Source organism: Elephantulus edwardii, unplaced genomic scaffold, assembly GCF_000299155.1.
Source record: "Elephantulus edwardii isolate Elephantulus edwardi_28Jun2011 unplaced genomic scaffold, EleEdw1.0 scaffold00275, whole genome shotgun sequence".
NCBI lineage: Eukaryota > Metazoa > Chordata > Mammalia > Macroscelidea > Macroscelididae > Elephantulus > Elephantulus edwardii.
The window spans coordinates 2745945-2757291 of NW_006400025.1; the positions used below are offsets into that span (position 1 = coordinate 2745945).

The 11347-nt window shown below is 38.4% G+C and overlaps 2 pseudogenes; one reads left to right on the forward strand and one right to left on the reverse strand.

Moving 5' to 3' along the window:
* Positions 1–53, reverse strand: part of LOC102877231 — a 90964-nt pseudogene extending 90911 nt beyond the window's left edge.
* Positions 54–6502: 6449 nt separating this feature from the next.
* Positions 6503–8367, forward strand: LOC102877632 (annotated as a pseudogene).
* Positions 8368–11347: the final 2980 nt, after the last annotated feature.

An 11347-nucleotide genomic window follows, 5' to 3' on the forward strand; every position in this document is an offset into this window, starting at 1 on the left:
ATGAAAAGCTTCCGCAGCTGTTCGGGCTCTTTAGGAGACTCTGACTTCGACATGGCGGCGGTGGGAAAAAACACTTTTGCGATGCTTCCTTGGCAGCGTTCTCCGGAAGAAAGGAGTAAGCGCACAAACGTGTTCCGAGACAAGGATGTTGAAGCTCCTTCTGGCATAATTTGAGCATGCTCCCAAGAGGGACTAGTTCTTGGAGAAGGACATTATGGTTGGAAGGATAGAGGGACAGAGCAAGAGAAGAAGATCCTGGAAGAGATGGATTCATACAATAACTGAGGTAATGGGGGTAGATGTGTCAGAGACAGCAAAACTGGCAAAGGATAGGACAGGGTTCAGAACTTTTGTGCATAGGATCATTGAGTCACAGGTGACTTGATGGCACATAACAACAACAACAACAATAGTCAACGTTGTTTATTGTTGATCCGAATAAGATAAAATCATTGGCAACTTCAATCTGTCTCTATCTATTATAATATTACCTATTGGCCTGATGTGAAAATTTCTTTTTTCTTAATGTTAAGATACAATCCATATTGAATACTGTACTCCTTGATGTTCTGCAGCAAGTTCTTCAGAAATCTGGAAGACAGCTCTCTGATAAACTGATTAGAAAAGATCCATATGTCTTCCCATTCTCCAAAATGGTTACACAAAAGAATGTGGAAACTATAAAACAATATCATTAATATCACATGCAAGTAAACTTTTGCTGAATATTATTAAAAATTACTAGAATGATACATTAACATGTAAACTGCCAGAAATTCAAGCCAGATTTAGAAAAATTCACTACTGATATTAGGTGGATCTTGGTTGAAAGCTGAAAATACCGTGAGGGTGTCTATTTGTGCTTTATTGACAATGTAAAGTTATTTATTTGACTGTTTGAATCATAGCAAATTACAGCTAACTTTGAGAAGGTTGAGATGTGCCCATGCAAAAACTGTACATAGGCCAAGATGCTGTTTAAAAACAGCAAGGGAACAAGAAATGTTTGTGTAAAGGCTGTTTTCTTTGTTTGTGTATATTCGATCTGTATGAACTGCATGAAGAAGAATGTGGCATCACACTATTAGAGGAACAACTTGTATTATACAGATGACACCACCTTACTTGCAGATAGTGAAGACTTGAAACACTTGCTGTAGAAGATCAAAGACTACAGCCTTCAATATAGTGTACATCTCAACATCAGGAAAACAGAAGTCCTCATCAGTTGATAAAAAGACAACATTGCGATGGATAGAAAAAAAGATTGAATTGTCAGTTATTTTCTTTTACTTGGATTCACAATTAATACCCTTGGTACCAGCAGTCAAGAAAGCAAAAGACAATGTTGCACTCTGATAATCTTTTGCCAAAGATCACTCTAAAAGTTTAATGAGCCCAAAGATGCGTGGTTCAAATCCACCAGATGCTCTGCTGGAGAAGTGTGAAGCCACACTTCTCCTCCTCTGCCAGTAGGATCTGACTTGATGGTACACAACAAGAAGGGAAAAAGAGAGAGAGAGATGCTAATGAGGAACAATGTTCATCTAGAGACTAAGGTGTACGTGATTTAAGCCATGTTGAGTTGTGTTTTGTTTGTTTTTTTGTTTGGGTTTTTTTTTTTCTTTTCAATTACTTGTTATGCATCTGAAAGTTGGACAACGACTAAGGAAGACAGAAGAATAAATATCTTTGAGTGTGGTGCTGGAGAAGAGTACAAATTTTCCCATGGACTGCCAAAGGAGCAAGCAAATATGTCTTAGAGAAAGTCCAGCACCAATGCTCCTTACAGGTAAGGATGGTGACACTTCATCTCACACACACTGAGCATATTGTTAGGAGGGGCCAGTCCTTGGAAAAAGACAGTCACACTTGGAAAAGTAGAGGATCATCAAAAGAGAAGAAGACCCTCAGCAAGATGGATTGACATAATGGCTGTATCAATGGGCTTAAGTGTATTAGAGATGATAAAGACACACTATAGGCAGAGTTTAGATCTATTCATAAGGTCACTGTGAGTCATGATCCACTCAATAGCACTTAACTGTACCAATTAGTGATACAGCTTTGTCTCATTGCATCTAGAAAGCGTATTCATTAGAAAGATATCCTTATCTCATGACATCTAAAGTCATGCATTCTACTTTCACTACCAATGTAAGAGATTTTAAAGAGAAAGTAATGAAAACTTGTTTTTTGTCTGATGAACCAATGACATAAGACACATATTCCTTAAGTTGTGGAAATAACATGGGACAGCTGAATTGCATTCATCTCATTATGACAATAAGCCACAGATGTATTTTTGTTTGATTTTTCCAGGATGGTCAATTAGGCTGTCACTGAGTCAATTGCAATTCATGTCAATCCCAAATTGTCAAAGCAGGACTAATTTCCCTAAGATTTTCAGAGGACTTTTTGGGAACCAAATTCCGTGTCCTATGATGAGAGATGCCTCTAGGGCAGTACAAATGTTTATTCTTCCAGCTAGCTGCCGATCACGTTAACCATTTGCCTCCGCAGAAACAGCTCCATAGGTGGCACAAGTCTCAATCAACCACTAACCAAATGGCTCTTGAGTTCACTTACTGAAGATTTTAAAAAACAATCTACTTTTATGGCTATTACAGCCAAAAGCACCTACAGCATAATTTTAATTTTAAACAACTAGAATCCCTGTGAGAGAAAAATCAATTTAATAGCAATGGGAACTAGAGCTCTGGAGAAACTGTCAACATTCTATCATTAAACATCCATCTTAAAACAGAAGGAAGACTGGACTGTTCAGCCATCCAACTCAAAGTCAATGAAGGTGGTTGGATATAGAATACTAAAGACAACCATCTTTGTTTCACCTTTGCTCATGCAACTCACAAATGGACTTCTTTTTTTTCTTTCTTAATTCTTTAAACTGTATTTGAAGAATTCTAGTGACATAGTAGTAAGAAGTTATGCTGGAATCCGAAAAGCCCATGGTCCAAATCCACCACCTGCTCCACAGGAGAAGGATGGACAATCTCCTCCTGATTATTGCCTCTGAGTTGATTCCAACTTGATAGCACACAACAACAAAAAGCTATACTTGAAAACCATTTGCACAAAGAAAATTTAAGGGCAAGTTACTATGCAGAAGAGTTTAAGCTACTAGAAAAAAACCGTCATTATTGTTATGTGTCATCGAGTCACCTCCAGCAGCTTTGAACCCTGACCTGTTTTGAGCCAGTTTTACTAATTCTGACATGCCAACCCCCATTGCCTTAGTAACTGTATCACATTCCTCCTCATAAAGTCCAGGGTTCCAAATTATCTGTTTCACATACAGATTTAAAAGGTATGGAGATAGGATGCATTCCTGACACATCCCTTTCCTGATTTTGAACAATGCAATGTTTTTCTGCTTTGTTCTGATGACTGCCTTTTGATCCAAGTATAGATTTTGCATAAGGGCAATTAAGTGTTCGGGGATTTACATTCTTCTTAAGGTTGACTACAATTTGTTAGAATCCACAAAGTCAAATGCCTTTCCATAGCCAATGAATCACAGAAAGGCATTCCTCTAGGTTTTTTTGTTTTTGTTTTTTTGCTTTCAGCCAAGATCCATCTGACATTGTCAATAATATCTCTGGTGCCACAGCCTCTTTTAAATCTGGCCTATATTTCTGATAATTTCTGGTGTTGTTCTGTTCCAGTCTTTTTGATATAATCTTCAGCAGGATTTTGTTTGTGTGGGACATGAGTGATATTGTTCAGTAATATCCACAATCTGATAGTAACCCTTTTTTTGGAATAGGAACAAATATGGTTCTCTTCTTGTCAGTTGGCCAGGTAGTTGTCCTCCAGATTTCTTATAGTGATATCAAGCTATTGGACTGCTGTTTAATTTCTACTCATAGTGACTTTGACTCAAAATGATACCATGTGAACATTGAACAGAAAATATCAAAGGGCAGCTTGGGATGACAAAGCAAGGTATTATAATGAAATTTTCAAAGAGCTGGAGTCAGAAAATCAACAGGGCCAAACTCACTCAACATTTCTTAAAGCTGAAGGAATTGGAAAACAAATTCAAGCCACGAGTGGCAATACCTAAGGATGCTTTGGGAATAATGTTAAAAGATCCAAGAAGCATTAAAAGAAGATAGAAGGAGTATAGAGAGTCACTGTACCAGAAGGAATTGGCTGACAAGAATTTCATGAAACAACATATGAACAAGAGCCCTTGGTGATGAAGAAGGAAGTTCAAGCTGCTCTGAAAGAATTGGCAAAAAACATGGCCCCAGGAGTTTATAGCATACCAATTGACATATTTCAGCAAATAGACGCTACCCTGGATGTTCTCACTAAATTGTGCCAAGAAATCTGCAGGACAGCCACCTGGCCAACTGACTGGAAGTGAGCTATATTTGTTCCCATTTCAAAGAAGGGTGACCTGACAGAGTGTGGAAATTATTGAACAATATCATTAATATCACATGCAAGCAAAATTCTGCTGAAAATTATCCAAAATAGACTGGAGTAACACATCAAAAGAGAACTACCAGATGTGCAGGTTGGATTTAGAAGAGGTCGTGGTACTAGGGATATTATAGCTAATGTTAGATGGATCTTGACAGAAAGCTGAGAATACCAGAGGGATGTCTATCTGTGTTTCATTGACTATGCAAAGGCTTTTGACTGTGTTGAGCACAACAAACAGTGACTGACTCTGAGAAGAATGGCAATCTCAGAATATTTGATTGTGCTTGGGTGAAACCTATACTTGGACTAAGAGGCAGTTGTCAGAACAGAGCAAGGAGACACTACATGGTTCAAAATCTGAAAGGGTGTCTGCGAGGGATACATTCTGTCTCCATACCTTTTCAATCCGTATGCAGAACAGATCATCCAGGACACTGTATGAGGAGGAATGTGGCATCAAGTTTGGAGGATGATTCATCAACAATCTGTGTTATGCAGAGGACACAAGCCTGCTTGCTGAAACGGAGGAGGACCTGAAGGGTTTGTGGGAGAAGGTCAAGGCCTGCAGCCTTCAATATGGATTGAAGCTCAACATCAAGAAAACAAAGATTCTCACTACTGGGCCAATTGGCAGCATCATTATGGATGGTGAAGAGATTGAGATTGTTAACAGTTTTCGTTTACTTGGTTCCACAATCAACTCTCTTGGTATCAGCAGCCAGGAAATCAAGAGACAAATTGCATTGGGAAAGTCAGCTGTCAGGGACCTTTCCAGAGTACTGAAGAGCAGCAATGCCAGGATGGAAACTAAGGTGTGCCTGATCCAGGCCATAGTCTTTACAATTGTGTGCTATGCATCAGAAAGCTGGGCAATGACTAGGGATGACAAAAGGAGAGATGATGCTTTTGAGCTGTGGTGCTGGAGAAGACTGTTGAATATACCATGGACTGCTAGGAGAACAAACAGGTTTGTCCTGGAGAGGGTGAAGTCAGAATGCTCCTTGGAGTTAAGGATTCTGAAGCTTCCTCTGATATACTTTGGGCATGTTGCAAGGTGGGACCAGTTCTTGGAGAGGGACATCATATTTGGGAGTGTGTAGGGATAGCACAAGAGAGGAAGACCATCGGTGAGATGCATCAATTCAATGATTGGGGTAATGGGAGTAAGTGTGTAGGAGACAATGAGGTTGGCACAGGATAAAACAGGGTTTAGGGCTCTTGTACATAAGATTGTTTTAAGTCTTAAGTGACTCAAAGGTACATAACAACAACAACAACAACAATATCAATATGTTAACTCCTATACCATTCACTTTTGACTTGCATCTGCATAATACCACTCTAAAAAGGTAGAAATAAATTAACATGTATGCTGACACAAATGAGTTTCAGTTATATTTGCAAAAAATAAAGCTCATTTATTTGCTTTTTTTTTTTTTACATTACTCATTGTCACACTTTTTTCTTAAGTATCTAGCATTTAATCAGAACCTTTGTCACAGAGCCACAATCTCTCAAAACAGTCTATAGGAGAGGCTGTAAAAAGGGCAAAGTAGATTTTCTAGAGGAAAATGACAGTACACTAATGAGAAAGAGCCAATATCAGCAAACTCAGCTGGGAAGAGTATCCTCCCCTTGGCAGGAATTTCCTTCAACTCTTGCCAAGTTCTTCCTCATGACCCTTGTTCCGCCTATATACATATCTGGCTGTTGATACCAATGCCTCTCCAACCTATAAAAACGTAGATTTTCCAGTATTGACAAGCCAGCACCGTGCAACAGGTAAGTGGAAGCTTTAGGCAATAGAGATCCGTATCGGGGATTTTCCCTCATGCTTTCTGAGGGAAGTCTAGGAGACTCCAGTACTCACAGAATATGGTATTTCAGGCATAACAAAATAATGTTTTAGTGATATAAAGTCCTCAGTTCTCACCAGAACTACGGAATAATGTAGATTTTGTCAAGGTTCAATTACGTCTTGAGGTTGGTATCTCTCTGATCACTCGTTCTCCAGTAATCTTTGTCTTCTCAACACACAGGCAAGATGCTGCCTTCCATGACGCTCCCTACTGTGTCTTGGTTGCTGTTCTCTCTGATGCTCCTAACGCAAGCTCAAGGTGAGATTTCTCTGCCTCTATCATTGGTTTCCTTGTGAATTTCCAGGACCAATAAAAGGAGAAAGTAACCTATATGACACATGCAATAATGGTAAAGTAAATTCTCACATAATCAAAATATCTGAAATTCTCCTGTTATAATTACTTCTTCAGGTTAACTAGTTGTGGAAAGTATCAGGGTGGTTTAAAACTTGAAATAAATTATTTCCAATGTTGTCAATGGACTCTAATTAATGTGGGGAGGTTGAAGAGAGAAAATGTAGATATTCAATGATGAGTTAGAGAGGTGGTCAAATATGAGGACCATCATTAGACAGTGATTGGTAAAAAGAATGGCAATAATATAACATTTCACAAAGCTGCTTCAAAATCAAGAAATTCTGAAAGAACTGGCAATGATGAGAAGTGTTCAATACCAACTCACTGGCCTCACTCTCTGTTCTTCAATTCATCCTCCCCACTTCCCCTTCTTCAGCCATCATACTTCACCTTGCCAAGTTCCTCTACTTTTTCTTCTACCCCAGGTGCATACTCTCAAGCTGAAAAGATTTCTTCAAGAATCAACTGTCCCGAAGGCTCCTATGTCTTTGGCTATCACTGCTATGCTGTGTTTCAGACACCAAAAACATGGGTGGAGGCAGATGTATGTAGTTTAATGTATGGATGAAAGTCATAGTAGAAAGTATGTGAGAAACTGCAGGATAGAGGGGAGTCTTCAATCCTCCAAAGTGTCAGGGGAGTGAGAATATGTACCTATATCATTGACAAGCCAAGATTCTCACCTACCTTCTTGAGACTTTCTTAGGAAAACCATAATCACCTTTTTTTTTTCTTCAATATTCATTCAGTTATCCCGCCAGGAACAGTCTCTAGGACATCTGGTGTCTGTGCTCAGTGAGGCCGAGGGATCTTTTGTGGCTGCTTTGGTGAAGAGCATGTCAAGCCCCTACGCAAACGTTTGGATTGGCCTCCATGATCCCACAAGGTTGTGACTGCATTTTCTCCTCTCTTATCTCTCAAGTGATTCTCATCACCAAGTTTCATTCTCTTTCCACTGTGCCTGCCCTGGAAATATCTGATAGAGTCCTAGGGTTCAGAGATCCTGGGGAACATTTTGGGGGAAAAGGTTTCAGGCTTTCTTGAGAGTTGAGTTCTAAGGAGGTTTTAGTGTACAGCTGAGACTTATTCTTGTCAATTAAGGGGGCATGTATTCCAGCTAAAGGTATCATGCACAGAGTTGAACTGGACATTTTCTCACCTGACTTCATCATCTACTCTACACTGCAGGGATTGGAACCTAACTCAGGTGGATGGGAGTGGAGTAACACTGATGTGTTAAATTACTTTGCCTGGGAGAGAGATCCCTCTACTATCACAAACCATGGCCACTGTGGGAGCCTGTCATGAAATACAGGTAATGAATTTAGGATTTACTTTCTGTTCAGCTTTCTCCACCCCCTCACTCCTCTTCCCTGAGTCTGATATTCAGAAAATCCCTACTCAGATAATAAATTCAATGGTATTTTTTTCTTTGTTCTAACTCATCTCCTCCTTGTTTTCTTTCTTTGTTTCTCTTTCATCTTAAGTGGAGTACTAGTGAGTGCATGGTTTTGAATCCTCAGCTAGAACCTAACATGCCTCTGAACTGGATTGGCAATCTCTACCAACCATATATCTTACCTTTATGTTTCTCCACCATATGTCTTAACTTTATGTTTCTTCAGGATTCCTGAGATGGAAAGATTATAACTGTGAGCAGAGGTTATCCTATGTTTGCATGTTCAAAAGCTAAGATAGGGTGAAAATTAGCAGCTTGGACTAGTAATCATCTTGGACTTAAGACTCATTATGAAGATCTACCCAAGAAGGGCGTATTCTCCAGAGCCCCAACTTGATTCATTTAATCCTATTTTCTCTTCCCTCCTCCCCACTTTTCCTTTTGGAGTTCCTATGGATTCTATTGCCCAAGTCTTCAGAAAACAATAATAAATTTTCTATTATTGTTTGTTTGATATGTTTTATTATCTTAGGTAGACATTACTTAATTTATGGTGGTCATAGTGAAAACAACAAAATGAAAATTCATACCTGTGTACTTGCAATGAAGATGTGAGCTCTGTACTAGAAGGGTTTGAGTTTGAGAAAATACTACCCTCCCATAACTACTACAGGAAGCTCTGATGGCCTAGTTGTAGGAGTTGTACTTTCAACCCCAATGTACACAGTTTAAATCCACCAACTACTCCAGAGGAAAAAAGATGGGCAACCTCTTCCTGTATGATTTACCGTTTCTGAAAACCAACTGGAGGGTCAGCTATGGGTAAATTCTGACTCAGCATCACATAACAACAGCACAAATATTACACATTCCTCTAGCCAGACAATGATATTGTGACACATTTACCTTTGGAGTTTACATAGTGTTTAAAAAAGTACTTCTCAATGTGGATAGGATGAAAAACCAATACAATTTTTTTTACTTTTTTAAATTTCTAGTGCTCATTGAAACTGTATATTTTAAAATACAGAACAATTTAGTTGCTTGGTAGTTCAGTTTTAAGTTTTAAATAAATATATAAAGTATTTGGAGGTTGTCACTATCTCCCCTAAAATAAAAGCAAATCTGAACAAACTTAAAATCTACAACTTTCCTTCTACTCATTTGAGAAATGTTATCATGGGAAAATATTTTACTATCTATAGAGACAAGTGAATATAGAGTATCACAGCTTAGTCTGCTTACCTCAAGCAAAATTCTCTAGAATTATGCATTGTTAACAAAAACAATAACAAAAACTAAACTCACCTAAAGAGAGTTAATTTTGACCATGGAGTCCCTACATTAAGTTTATGAGGGGTTTTTTAAGTGAGGACACTGACTCACTTTCTTTTTCCAACTTGCTGGTGGATTTGAACCACCTACTTTGTAGATTAGCAGCACAACTACTCAATGTGCAACAAATTTCTGGATGCCTGCTTATGACAGTTCCTCTTCCTTTGTGTTTCCCAATATGAGGGCTCAGCCTCAGGTGCCATATATCTACCCTTTTCTAAATGAGTTCTATTGTACATAGGGTTCCAGAAGTAGGATGAAAGACTTTATTTCCCAAGTGTCTGCTAATGATTTTAACTTGTCCACATTTCATTTAGTGGTTGGAACTTATATGCAAGCACTCCTAAACAGATTAGCACAAAACTTCACGTTGATGATGTTACCAATATAAAATATGTAACTTTCAACAAAAAAATGTCATACTCAAAGTGACATAAAAGCATACTTTGAAGAGTCAAAGCAAGCATCAGCACTGCACTCAGAAAAAGCATAAATATACGAATTTATTATCAGAAGAAATTGTGTCATGAATTCTGGTGGAATCATTATAAAAAAGCAATAAAGCAGAAATGGAAAATTCAAGAGGAAACCAAAAGTTAATGCTAGGAATCTGGTGGCTTAATAGTAAGGAGGAAGTTTTATATTTTATTAACTGTCACTTGGTTGCTGGGAGCCTCTTATTTAAAGCTATTAAGATCTGGAAAATAGGCTTTTGTGATTAACAGTTGGTTAGGGGTTGGAAACCTCTTATTTTAAGCATTGGGATCTAGAAGGCAGGTCCTTATTATTTGATTAACAGTCGGGCCATGTGTGAAATCTGATTTGCTATTAGAGGTACAAAACTAAATTGTCAGTTTCCTCTATTTGGAGAATATATTGTTCTAATTAGTACAACACATGTATGACAGATTGTTATACTGCGCTAATTTGTGGGTTGCTGTAATGTTGAAAGCTATGCAACTGGTATGTTAAATGCCACAAGGATCAAATTTTGTGGACAAATTGTAGACAAATTTTAGTAGAGAGAGCTCCTAGATTAAGATAGATAAGAAGCAGGACTGGACAAGCACTCCTTAAACAACAGACCTATGTAAATGCTGTGAACACTAGAGGAACACACATAGTTATGCTATTAGACGTAGAGTTCAGATTGCTGTCATTGATGTTGATTGCAGTCGAGTCAAGCACAACTCATAGTAGTCCTATGAACAAAAGACCTGAAGCCTTTATATAATTACCATTATTTCTCAAACTTCATAGAGCTTCCACAGACATGTTGTTTAGGAAGTGGATGCCACTCCTGCTTCCAAACCTGTCTTAAACAGGGAGCTCCACCAAATATTGTCCACGACGGGTAATAGTTATGGCATTTGACACCCCAGTGGCACAAGGTTCAGCATCACAGCAAACTCAGATTACCTCAGTAAAGTAAATTGATACAAGAGTGCTGTACCACTTAGAAGAATGTACCTCCAAAATATAGTAACAACTGACTTTTAAGTATAAATGCCCTCCGTAAGGTCTTATTGACTCTAACAAGAAGCTTATATAAAAACAACCAATATAATGATGCTGTTGTTGTTGTTATGTGCCGCCAACTTACCTGCAGTCTATGGTAATCCTGTGTATCCATCCATTTCATCCAAGGTCTTCCTCACCTGCACTGTCCTTCCACCCTTCCAGGGATACATCTCTCTTGGCCATGTGCCCAAAGGATGAGAGACAGCTTCAAAACTGGAAGTAATTTAAAAAACAAACAAACAAAAAAAACCAAACAGTGTTAAACATCTTTTAATAATTGGAACATGGAATGTATGAAGCATGAATATTACAAAACTAGAGGCTGTGAAAAATGGAATGGAACACATGAACATCCACATTCTAGGTATTAGTGAGATGAGATGAGATGAGATAGACTATTGTCTTTGGCCACTTTGAA